Source organism: Euphorbia lathyris, chromosome 2 (genome assembly GCF_963576675.1).
Source record: "Euphorbia lathyris chromosome 2, ddEupLath1.1, whole genome shotgun sequence".
Lineage (NCBI taxonomy): Eukaryota > Viridiplantae > Streptophyta > Magnoliopsida > Malpighiales > Euphorbiaceae > Euphorbia > Euphorbia lathyris.
Window position 1 is genome coordinate 109,981,664 of NC_088911.1, and position 10,178 is coordinate 109,991,841.

A 10,178-nucleotide genomic window follows, 5' to 3' on the forward strand; every position below is an offset into this window, starting at 1 on the left:
TCTTGTTTTCTTTTCTCTCGCATAATACTGATGAATTTTTATGTAAAAAGAGGGGAGCATGATGCTAACGAATGTTATTACACAAAAGTGGAAGATTGTAAGATATTTCGCTTTTGCCTTAAGAACCCGAAAGGATGAAGTTTGAATGATTGAATTAGCGGCGATCGAGTCTCGAAAATTGTAGTGCGCCATAATGAAGGAAAGAACATTCGTAAGGGACCAGATTCCCACGATAGCCCCAACTCTAGAAGGATGATGAAGGGGAGAAGATGAGGGTCAATAGAGACCGCTTTGTGCAACACAAGCAAACACTTACCAATAATATGGGGGGAATCAGACTTACTTCTTGGATGACCGGGGTTCGGATAAATGAGTCCGGGGTGAATGATCCCTACTGGGGACATTCCTTCGGGCGTTTGAAGAAACTGAAAAAAGATATAAACAAAAATGAAGTAAATTTGCTTGCCATGCATCATACCGCACAGAATAAAACATATGTACGCCTTCTTCCTCAGTTCCACTGCATGCACTAGTTGCCTCTTTTAGAGTGTCTAGAATGCATGATAAGTATAGAATTTAAAGAAATGTCGAGCCCATATGTGCCCACCACGCCATACTTTCACGAATGGGCAGGTCCTTATGAAAAAATCGTCCTCGATCAGAGTCATCTTTGCTCGACGGTATCACCCATTGGTCCAAAAGGACTATTTAGTTTTTGCAAGGTGATGGATGCTTGCGGTTTAGTCACGAAGTGGAAGTTTCAGCATCCCACCTAAACCTCTTTCCATAGAATCCTCTGAGATCAAGCCTCACGATTCGATTCTGTTATTTTCAATCTTGTTATTCCTTTGAGATCCAGTCTCGCAATTCATTTCTATTCAAGGTAGAAACGTTTGTTCCGTAGAATCCCTTGAGATCAAGCCTCACGATTCGATTCTGTTATTTTCGATTTTGTTATTCCTTTGAGATCCAGTCTCGCAATTCGTTTCTATTTAAGGTAGAAACATTTGTTCCGTAGAATCCTCTGAGATCAAACCTCACGATTCGATTCTTTTATTTTCAATCTTATTATTCCTTTGAGATCTAGTCTCGCAATCCGTTTCTATTCAAGATAGAAATGTTTTGTTCCATAGAATCTTTTGAGATCAATCCTCACGATTCGATTCGGTTATTTTCAATCTCATTATTCCTGTGGGATCTAGTCTCGCAATTCCTTTTCTATTCAAGATAGAAATGTTTGTTCCCTTCGGATCCCCTAAGATTAAGCCTCAGGATTCGATTCTGTTATCTTCGATCATGATATTCTTTCGAGATCTCGCCTCGCAGTTTTACCTCTAGTCAAGATAGAAATGTCTATTCCCCTCCGAATCTCCTGAGATCAAGTCTTCAGGATTCGAACCCTAATCACATGGATCCCCCGAGATCAAGTCTTGGAATCAACATCTATTTAAGATAAACAACATATTAAAAGTGTGCAAAATGTATATCTAGAGATACTTTGTATATCTTTATTGCATAAAGCTATACAAAGGGGGGCAACTGTAGATACCCATTTTGTCCGGGATAAATTATCATGTTTTTATGATTTCACCAGTTTAAGCCAATTTATTTCGTGAATATTTTTATTGTGGATAGTTGCTTAATAAATTAATATTTTGCAAAAGGAAACTGAAATTATGTATATAATCCCTATAATCGGTTAAATGTTCATGTTATAAAGATTAAACCGATTAATTAGGATGTTCATTATTAATTAAAGGAATGTTATTTCTTTGATTAAATATGAATGAAATAATGTTTAATTGTATTAATAGAGTTATAGCAAAAATATGAAATAATCAAGTTATAAAATAGTAATTAATTTTTAGTTGTAAATTCTCGGTTAAGTAATTAAAAACGGAATAAAATCTATATACTAAATGTTTATGTGATGAAAATAACAAAGATGAATGAACATAATATCTTATTAAATAGCTTAAGAAATTATAAGGGTCTAGAGGCCCAAATCCAAATCCAAAGCTCATAAACAATCAATTAGTGTTTGAAATATACCAAACTAATTAATTGAGTTTAACACTAATTAATAAGCACTTTATGCTAAATAATTGAAAAATCTGCCTATATAAAGAGCCTGGTGGACCCAAAAGGGGGACAGACAAAAAAAAGAGGAGGTCATTTAGGAAAGAGGCAGCTTCTTCTCTCTTGCTGATCTTCCAAAAGGTAAGATCACCATTCCTTTTTTATTCCATTGTCAACCCACTTTCTGTTACATTTATTATTGTATATTTCCCTTTTTTGTTCTTTTGTCAACCTACTTCATCTCTTCTTGTGACATTTATTACTGCTTCCTTTTTTTTCCAAAAGTAGAAATTTTTGACCATTAAAACCTTAATGGTTCTGTCTCTAGGTTCTAAAGACAAAACCATTAAGGTTTCCATTAATGGTCTCAGATCTATGTCCTTAATAAAAAAGGAGGAAGCTTTAATGTCTAAACATCAAGGGAAGGGCATTTAAAGACCTTTTTCTGGTTTCCAGGTTCTGAAAACCAAACAAAAGGCCTAAAAAATGCAAAAGATCTAAGAGATCTGGAAAATATACCTATTTTCCAGATCTGAAAGAATCCTTTAAGATCTAAACACTAAAGTTTTCTCCTTTCACTTTTTACACCACTCTGGAATCTTTAACTAAACCATGAAAAAAAACAGAAAACTTTATGAAAAAAATGACCTTTTTATTACAGTGAAAACCCTAAGACCCCAAAACCACCTATAAAGACAGAAAACTTTATGAAAAAAATGACCTTTTTATTACAGTGAAAACCCTAAGACCCCAAAACCACCTATAAAGACAGAAGCTTTATAAAAAAAATGACATTTTTATTACAGTGAAAACCCTAAAACTTCAAAAACCAATGGTAGCAACACCAACTTTATAAAAAAAAGGGAGACCCTTTTTTACGATAACCCCCCCCCCCCCCCCCCCCCCCAAAAAAAATTCAAAAGTCCAGGTATCAACTTCCAAGAAAATAAAAAAAAAAAGCAAACACTTTCACGTAAACACCAGATTCAGGGAACCATTGACAAAATGGAGTACAAACTAGCAAGGAGACGAATTTCTTCATTAATAAAATCCGGAAAATCCCATAAATGTCATCAGGGTACAAGTCGAGCACAATATTCGTAACAAAAACAAGAAAAAAAATACAAGTAACCATCCCCGCGTCCTCTGGTCCGTAACAAGTTAATGAGTCACCAAGATCTGCATCCCGAGCTCTAGGAACTCAGAAAAACACAAGAAAAAAGTTAAGAAATGGTGAAAGACTGAACATAAACAAAAAAATATCTCAGACACGACTTACATCAGGGGAAAACCGCCGGCAAGGGTGGATCAGACCTCCTAGGTACCTCGGAGGCGTCAAACGATGGCTGTCCGCTCTCCGGGGGCGTCGAGTCGCCTATAAACTCCTTAAACGGCACGGATCAAAAGCGGTTCAGCTCCGTTTCACTTGCAAACACCAAAAAATGGCCATCAGAACGACACGCTGGAAACCGGGAAGAGAAGAAAGGGAATATGGGGAAAAAGCGAGGACTTACCATGGATTAGCCACGGACGGACAGATCGGAGCGGATCTGCGCAAAACGCGAGGGAGGAGGGAGATCCGGCGCTCCGGCTTCGAAACGGAAGATGGAGAGAAAGAGGGGGACGCTCCGGTGCTGTCAGGACGGCGGCGACTCCATCATCGGCAGAGCAAGCCCGGGCGGAGATCGCAACTCTTGGCGAAGGGAAAAATAGAAAGAGGAGGGGGGAAGCTGCACAATGAAAAAAATGAAGACAAAACCTTAAAAACGCAAATATATACCCTACTATTTTAGATTCCCAAATTACCCTTGTGAAATCCCACATTGCTCCTTTCTCTTTTCTATAATTTGTGAATTCGGCCCCCCATTATTCTAACTGTTTAGATCAGGTCCCTCCGTATTGCAGTTTGACCCCTCCTAAATTACATTTCGCCCCCTCCCTGTTTATTTAGTTCTCCAATTCGAATCTTTTCATTTTTGTTTGTTTCGATTCGACCCCTCCTAATTACATTTCGCCCCCTCCCTGTTTATTTAGTTCTCCAATTCAACTCTTTTCATTTTTGTTTGTTTCAGTTCGACCCCTCCTAATTACATTTTGCCCCCTCCCTGTTTATTTAGTTCACCAATTTGACTCTTTTTATTTTTTATTCTTCAATTTAATTCCCCCCATGTTACCTTTAATTTCCTTTGTTAATCCAAATTGTAATTAAATCCCTCATGTTTTAATTAGGTCCCTGATTATTTGAGTTAAGCTAGATTAGGCCCTCTTTTAATTGTCTAAAATTCTAATTTAACCCTCAAATCCCTTTTAATTCATTTCTAATTTGGACCCTTCATTACTTAATTTCATATTACTTACATAGTTCAACCAATTTATTTTCACGTAACATATGTGTTATATCATTAGTAAAATATCATTTGTTTTCATATGGTTAAATTTAATCCACCTTTTTCTTTTACGAAAAAATTAAACGACTTGATTTATAGCTCTATGTCATAGGGATATAAACCAAACGTGTACACTATAAAGTTAAGATGAATCGATTTATATCTTTATGTCATAGAGGTATGAAAACGATAATAAAAAAAATAAAACTTAATTAACGCGGAATGTTTCCATTTATATGTATGTGCTACAAGGGTATAAAAAAATGAAAAAAAGTAACGAGATAGTTCGTAGTTCTATGTTATAGAAATAAGAATTAAACGGTACTAAATAAACAAAAAATGAACGAGTTAATTCACGGTTCTATGTTATAGGAATATGAATTAACCGTTACCCAAATTATATAAAATTAAACGTGTTAATTCGTAGTTATATGTTATATAAATGCGAATTAAATGTTGTCCGAATTATTAAAATTAAAAGGATACAATTAATGATTTAATGTTACATAAATATCAAATACCTACGACATTAATCATGTAATTAAATTATATGCCTTTATTATATTATGAAAATACAAATAAAATTGAGATAAATCAAATAAATTTAACACAAAAACCACATCTTTTTAGTACCAATATTTGGGCGGGGTAGGGTGATTAATCAAGTTTTTCTTCCCTACACGTAACCGACAAACGAACAAAAAATCTCTATTTCGCAGACTCCCTTATCCATTAAAATTCAACCATTTTCGGTGTCCAATCACGCCTTAATTCTGATTGGTGGTGACTTTAAAAAATAGTTTTAACCAGAAAAAACGATTAAACGATTTAGCTTCCGGCGTTCGTGCTTGAAAAATCCGGTAGCGACAACCAGTAACATGAAATTCGTGCATTGTGGATGAACGTAGTTCCGATGATAGAAAAAAAACAGAAAAAAACCCAAATATGTTGAATTGTGCGGAATTAGAAAACTTAAATTCAATTATTAAAGAACAAAAACAGAGGGAGGAGAAATTACAGAGTATTGGCATGATGGATATCAGCTACGAATGCTTTGAGAGAATCCTTAAAAGACAACTTTCCCATGGCGGATTGAAATTTAGGAGAAAGAAAATCCCATATAAAACGAATAATCTTCAGTTTTGAAAGTCAAAATTGCTATTGAATAGCTCATATAGGCTCCAACTCCTTCTTGTAGACCAATAGCCACAGCAAGAGCACTCATGGTTACAGTATGTGATGAAGGCATCCCACCTGATGAAACATCCTTCTAGAATCCCATCTCTGCTCCTTGAACCTACACATTTAGACAAAAAAAAATGAAGAGGGTTTAGTGCAGCAAACAGACGCTGAAACAAATCGACTCACCAAGAAAGCCCCAAAACAGAGAAAGAAGATAAAGACCAAAGCCGTTGAAGGAACACAAATCCAAAGCAACCTCAAACTCGGCAGAGCAAGCCTCGATATGGTGAAAGGAGAGTGTGACCTGAGAGGCTCAAGATCTCTCGTTTCTTACCTAGCGACTGGAAGTTTATCCGAACACACAGTGACTCGAAGTTTCAAATGCGAAATCACAGTGACTGGAAAGTCTCAATTTGAAATCACAAGCATCAATATCAAATGGCAACACGAAAGGGTTCAAACTCCCAGTACTAGAAACTCTAATCTGCCTCTGCACATGAACTCGAATTCCAAATGGTGAAAGACGAACTCAAACTCTAAGGAACACCAAAACGAACTCGAATCCACCAAACACGCACTCGAACCGATCTAACTTCAACCCAGAACACCAACACGCACTTGAACTCCAATGAACATGAACGAGTGCAGACGGGAGTATCAATACAGTTAGGGCAAGAAGAAGAAGAAAGAAGCAGAGAGAGAGAGGCTCGTGCAACAATAAAGTGGAAAATACATTAATTTTTTCTATTTAGATAAGGGCCTTCACAGTCGGTTTTCAACTAGACCGACTCTATGGTCATTGGCGTCAGTTACAAGGATAACCGACGCCAATGACCATTTATTAGCGTTGGTTTATATTAAACCGACACCCATGAGTCTAATTAGCATCGGTTTGAAATAAACCGATCCTATTATTTAGCTTATTAGTATCGGTTTTTATAAAGAAACCGACGCCAATGATTCTTAAAAACGAACAATATCTAAAAAATGATATTTCGAGTCAGTTATTGAAAATATCTGACGCTAGTAAGGTCTTATTGGAGTCGGTTATTTAAAACAACCGACTCTAATAACCTTTAGCTACGGTTCTTATCGACAACCGTAGTTAATAAGGCGTAGCTGTAAGCCATTTTTGTACTAGTGACATGATCATAGGTGGCCTTGGCAAGTTGAAAAATTTCAGATGTCTTGGCCTGTTCAGTTTGCATCTCTTCTCTTGATAAATTCAGCATGCGAAGTGATTCAGCAATTTGCTCGATTGTGCATTGAGAGGTAGAGCCAACTAATTCTCGAGTTGTGGTCAGCTCAGTTTGGACTTGAGTAAGTTGAGCTGACTTAGCTACATCTGAGTTGGCGGCAATTGAGGCGTTGAGTTTCCCTTCAATTGTGTCCATATGTTGCACCATGTGCAAGTGAAGGTTTGCCATTTTGGTAGCGAACTCTTGCTTTGGATGTTGAGCTACCATTTCAGTCAGCACACATAAGAGCTCTTTGAGGCCTTTAAGTTCAGTGAGGAGTTGAGTGAGGGTGCTCAGTTGTGTAGGCTCCGCTGAACTGCGCTCAGTTTCAGTTCCATGAGTACTCTGTATTTCTGCGATGAGTTCTTGGGCCGCTTGGAAAATGCGTTTCCCAGTCTGGGAAGAAGTCAAGAACTACAGAGGGTCATTTTGTGAAGTTTCAGGAACTGAGCTTTGGTTGGCTGCATGTGGTTGGTCATTTGAGTGCACACCAGTAGTAGAGTTGTCCTTTGGATTAGGTGAGGGGTGAACAATCTGAGTGGCAGACGGAGTGACTGGGTCAGCTGCAGGAGTTGAAACATTCTCTGGCTGTTCAAGATGAGAGTTGAGTGATGCCATAGCATTGTCTACCTGCTCAGTGTCAGTCGGGAGCTAAACATTGACTTGAGGAGGAGTCAGCTCGAGATTATCCTGAGCAAAAGATTTCTCTTGTGTATGTTCCTTCTCTTGAACAGCGGGTTCATCGATCACTTGCTTTGAGGAGCTAGTAGCAGCGGTGTCGGCAGACTTGGCATGTTCCTGACCACGAGGAACAGAGGCTTGTTTTTCCTTGACTGGTGAGGGCTTGGAAATGGGTTTAGAGAAAAAATTGAAGTCCAAGTCAGTCAAGCTTACGATGGGTTCATGGAGAGGTGAGTCATCCAGTATATCAAACACTTGAGGTTTGTTTGCCTTCTTTTTGTATCGTTTATCACTGCCATCTTGAGAAGGGTTGGAGGATGGAAGTAGATCAGATGACTCAAGCTGAGTTTGCTCAGGTTCTGTAGTTGTGGTGTCAACAGTTGACTCATCTTTTGGCTCGGTAGCTGGATTCTTCATCTGCTCAGCGGAGACAGATTGCTTTCGTTGAGTGTCTGAAGGTGGAGTTTGTTCAGCAGATTCCTGAGTTCGCAGAAAGAAGGAATCTTTTGGTACTGATACATCCAGAAAAATTACATCCAACGGTGTAACATCAGAAACCCTCTTCCTCTTTAGGGGTGACTTAGTGTTCTTATGTTCATCCTCAACTTCTTGAACAATGGCAGGTCGCTTTTGGGCAGCTTTGGTAGGTTGAGGCTTCTTTTTGATTGACTCAGCGGGAGATGGGTCAGCCATAATAACTTTAGGCGTTTGACAGTTTGGAGTGTGGGTGCTACCTTTCTCTTCTTTCCTTTGTCGGTCGGCTCAGCTTCCTCTTCAGCTTCAGTTACCGCATCCTTTCCTTTCTTTGATTTAAAAGGAAGACTGTGTGCAAGTTTAGTGAGGTCCTCAATGGTGATTTCCGTCCCTAATATGCTTTCCTCATTCTTAAAGCTGATTTTGTAATCCCTAAGGATTTCGGTAATGAGTGAGCCCATTCGAAGTGCTCCAGTGCTTCGTTGCATAGCCCCGGTCAGGAATACAGGCATGTTCAGGGGTTTGTAGTTGAGCATATGCCATAAGAAGCATTGCTCGAAGTTGGAGGCAGAGGATGTGGAGTTGACCTTTGGATAGATGTAGTTGGTCAGTAGGTAGTGGGCGTGCCTCTGATGCTGAGTAAGCGAAGTGCAAGAGACTTCCCCTACATGCCCTTCAGGTTTACAAAAGGTAGCTGTGTACTTAACCTTCTTGTAGTCATTTGTTCTTCTCAACTCAGCTCCTTCTTCCTTCAAGTCTAGAAGGATGCTTAGATATGAACGGTCGATGATGATTTGCTTTTTGTTGACATAAGCGACCATGAAATCAATATCATCCGTGGCAACCAACATATTGGAGTAGAACTCAGTGACAAGCCTTGGGTAGGTCAGCCCGTTTAGGGAGAATAGTTTAGTCCATCCGTTCTTGGATATCCAGTCACTGTAAGGTTTCACTGTTTCTACGAAGCTTTTCGAGAACCATCGTGAAGCTACAACGTCTAAGCCTTCAACATCGGGATATACTGATCGAAAGGTTCTCTCCTCAGTTTCGTCAGTTTTCTTACCCTTGTCCTTCTTCTTTTTCTTAGAAGGAGTTGAGTGCTCAGTGTGAGGATCAACACCGAGAATGCTGACCTCGTCCATGGGTTGGTCATGCTGACCATGTCCAGTATGAGCCTCATCATCTGGAGTATCAACATATTATTGCTTAGGTGGGGAGCCAGGATTAATGTCTTAGCGATTGTCCTCATATTGTTCATCGGAGAGATTCTGGGAATCAGACATGGTGTTCTTGAGAGTTTCTTTAAGAAGATTTGAATTTCAGAAGTTTAGAGAGAATGAAGGTTTGAGTGCGAATTTCAAGCCTAGAGAGTGAATAGTGAGAAAACGTTCACTATTTATAGATGATGAATGATGACTTGATAGGTTGGATGGAACGGTGGGTATTTGAACCGTCAAAAGTCAGTTATTACTGACATTAATTTCGAGAAACAGCGCGTGCTATTACTAATGATGACGCTTATGTCATCCTAGTATTAATTCTACAACAGATCTTTTACTCAGTGTTAAGAATTCTAAACGTTTAATGTTCTGAGTAGTCAGTTCTACGCAAAGGAATTATTCGTGTGCTTAGTAGCTCAGCTTGAGATAACCACTCAGCATGTAATAGACATTGATTTAACATAAATCACTCAGCATGGTAATCAACTCAGCATGCATATATCACATATTATACTTGGAATTTATTGAAGATGATTAAACATACCAATGGCTTCTCTAAGTATGTTGAATTGCTCACGAGCCAGTGGCTTTGTGAAGATATCAGCAAGCTGCTCATCCGTTGGGACATAGGTCAGCTTTATCTCTCCCTTGAGTACATGATCTCTGATGAAGTGATGTCTTATGCTGACGTGCTTCATCCTACTGTGCTGGATTGGGTTCTTTGATAGGTCAATGGCACTCTTGTTGTCACATTTGACTTCAATTGTTTTAGTCTGAACGCCATAATCTTCTAGCTGTTGCTTAATCCATAGGACTTGAGCAACATAGCTTCCAGTAGCAATGTACTTAGCTTCAGTGGTTGACAGGGCTACTGACGACTGCTTCTTACTAAACCAAGACACAAGACAACTTCTAAG

At 38.7% G+C, this 10,178-nt stretch overlaps 1 long non-coding RNA gene across 1 annotated transcript; it reads right to left on the bottom strand.

The window, feature by feature from the left end:
* Positions 1-3,090: 3,090 nt before the first annotated feature.
* Positions 3,091-3,820, bottom strand: LOC136220952 (uncharacterized). The gene is made up of 3 exons (XR_010684767.1): positions 3,594-3,820; positions 3,359-3,504; positions 3,091-3,272 (listed from the first exon to the last, which is right to left on the bottom strand). It is a non-coding gene; the product is annotated as an uncharacterized lncRNA (long non-coding RNA).
* Positions 3,821-10,178: the final 6,358 nt, after the last annotated feature.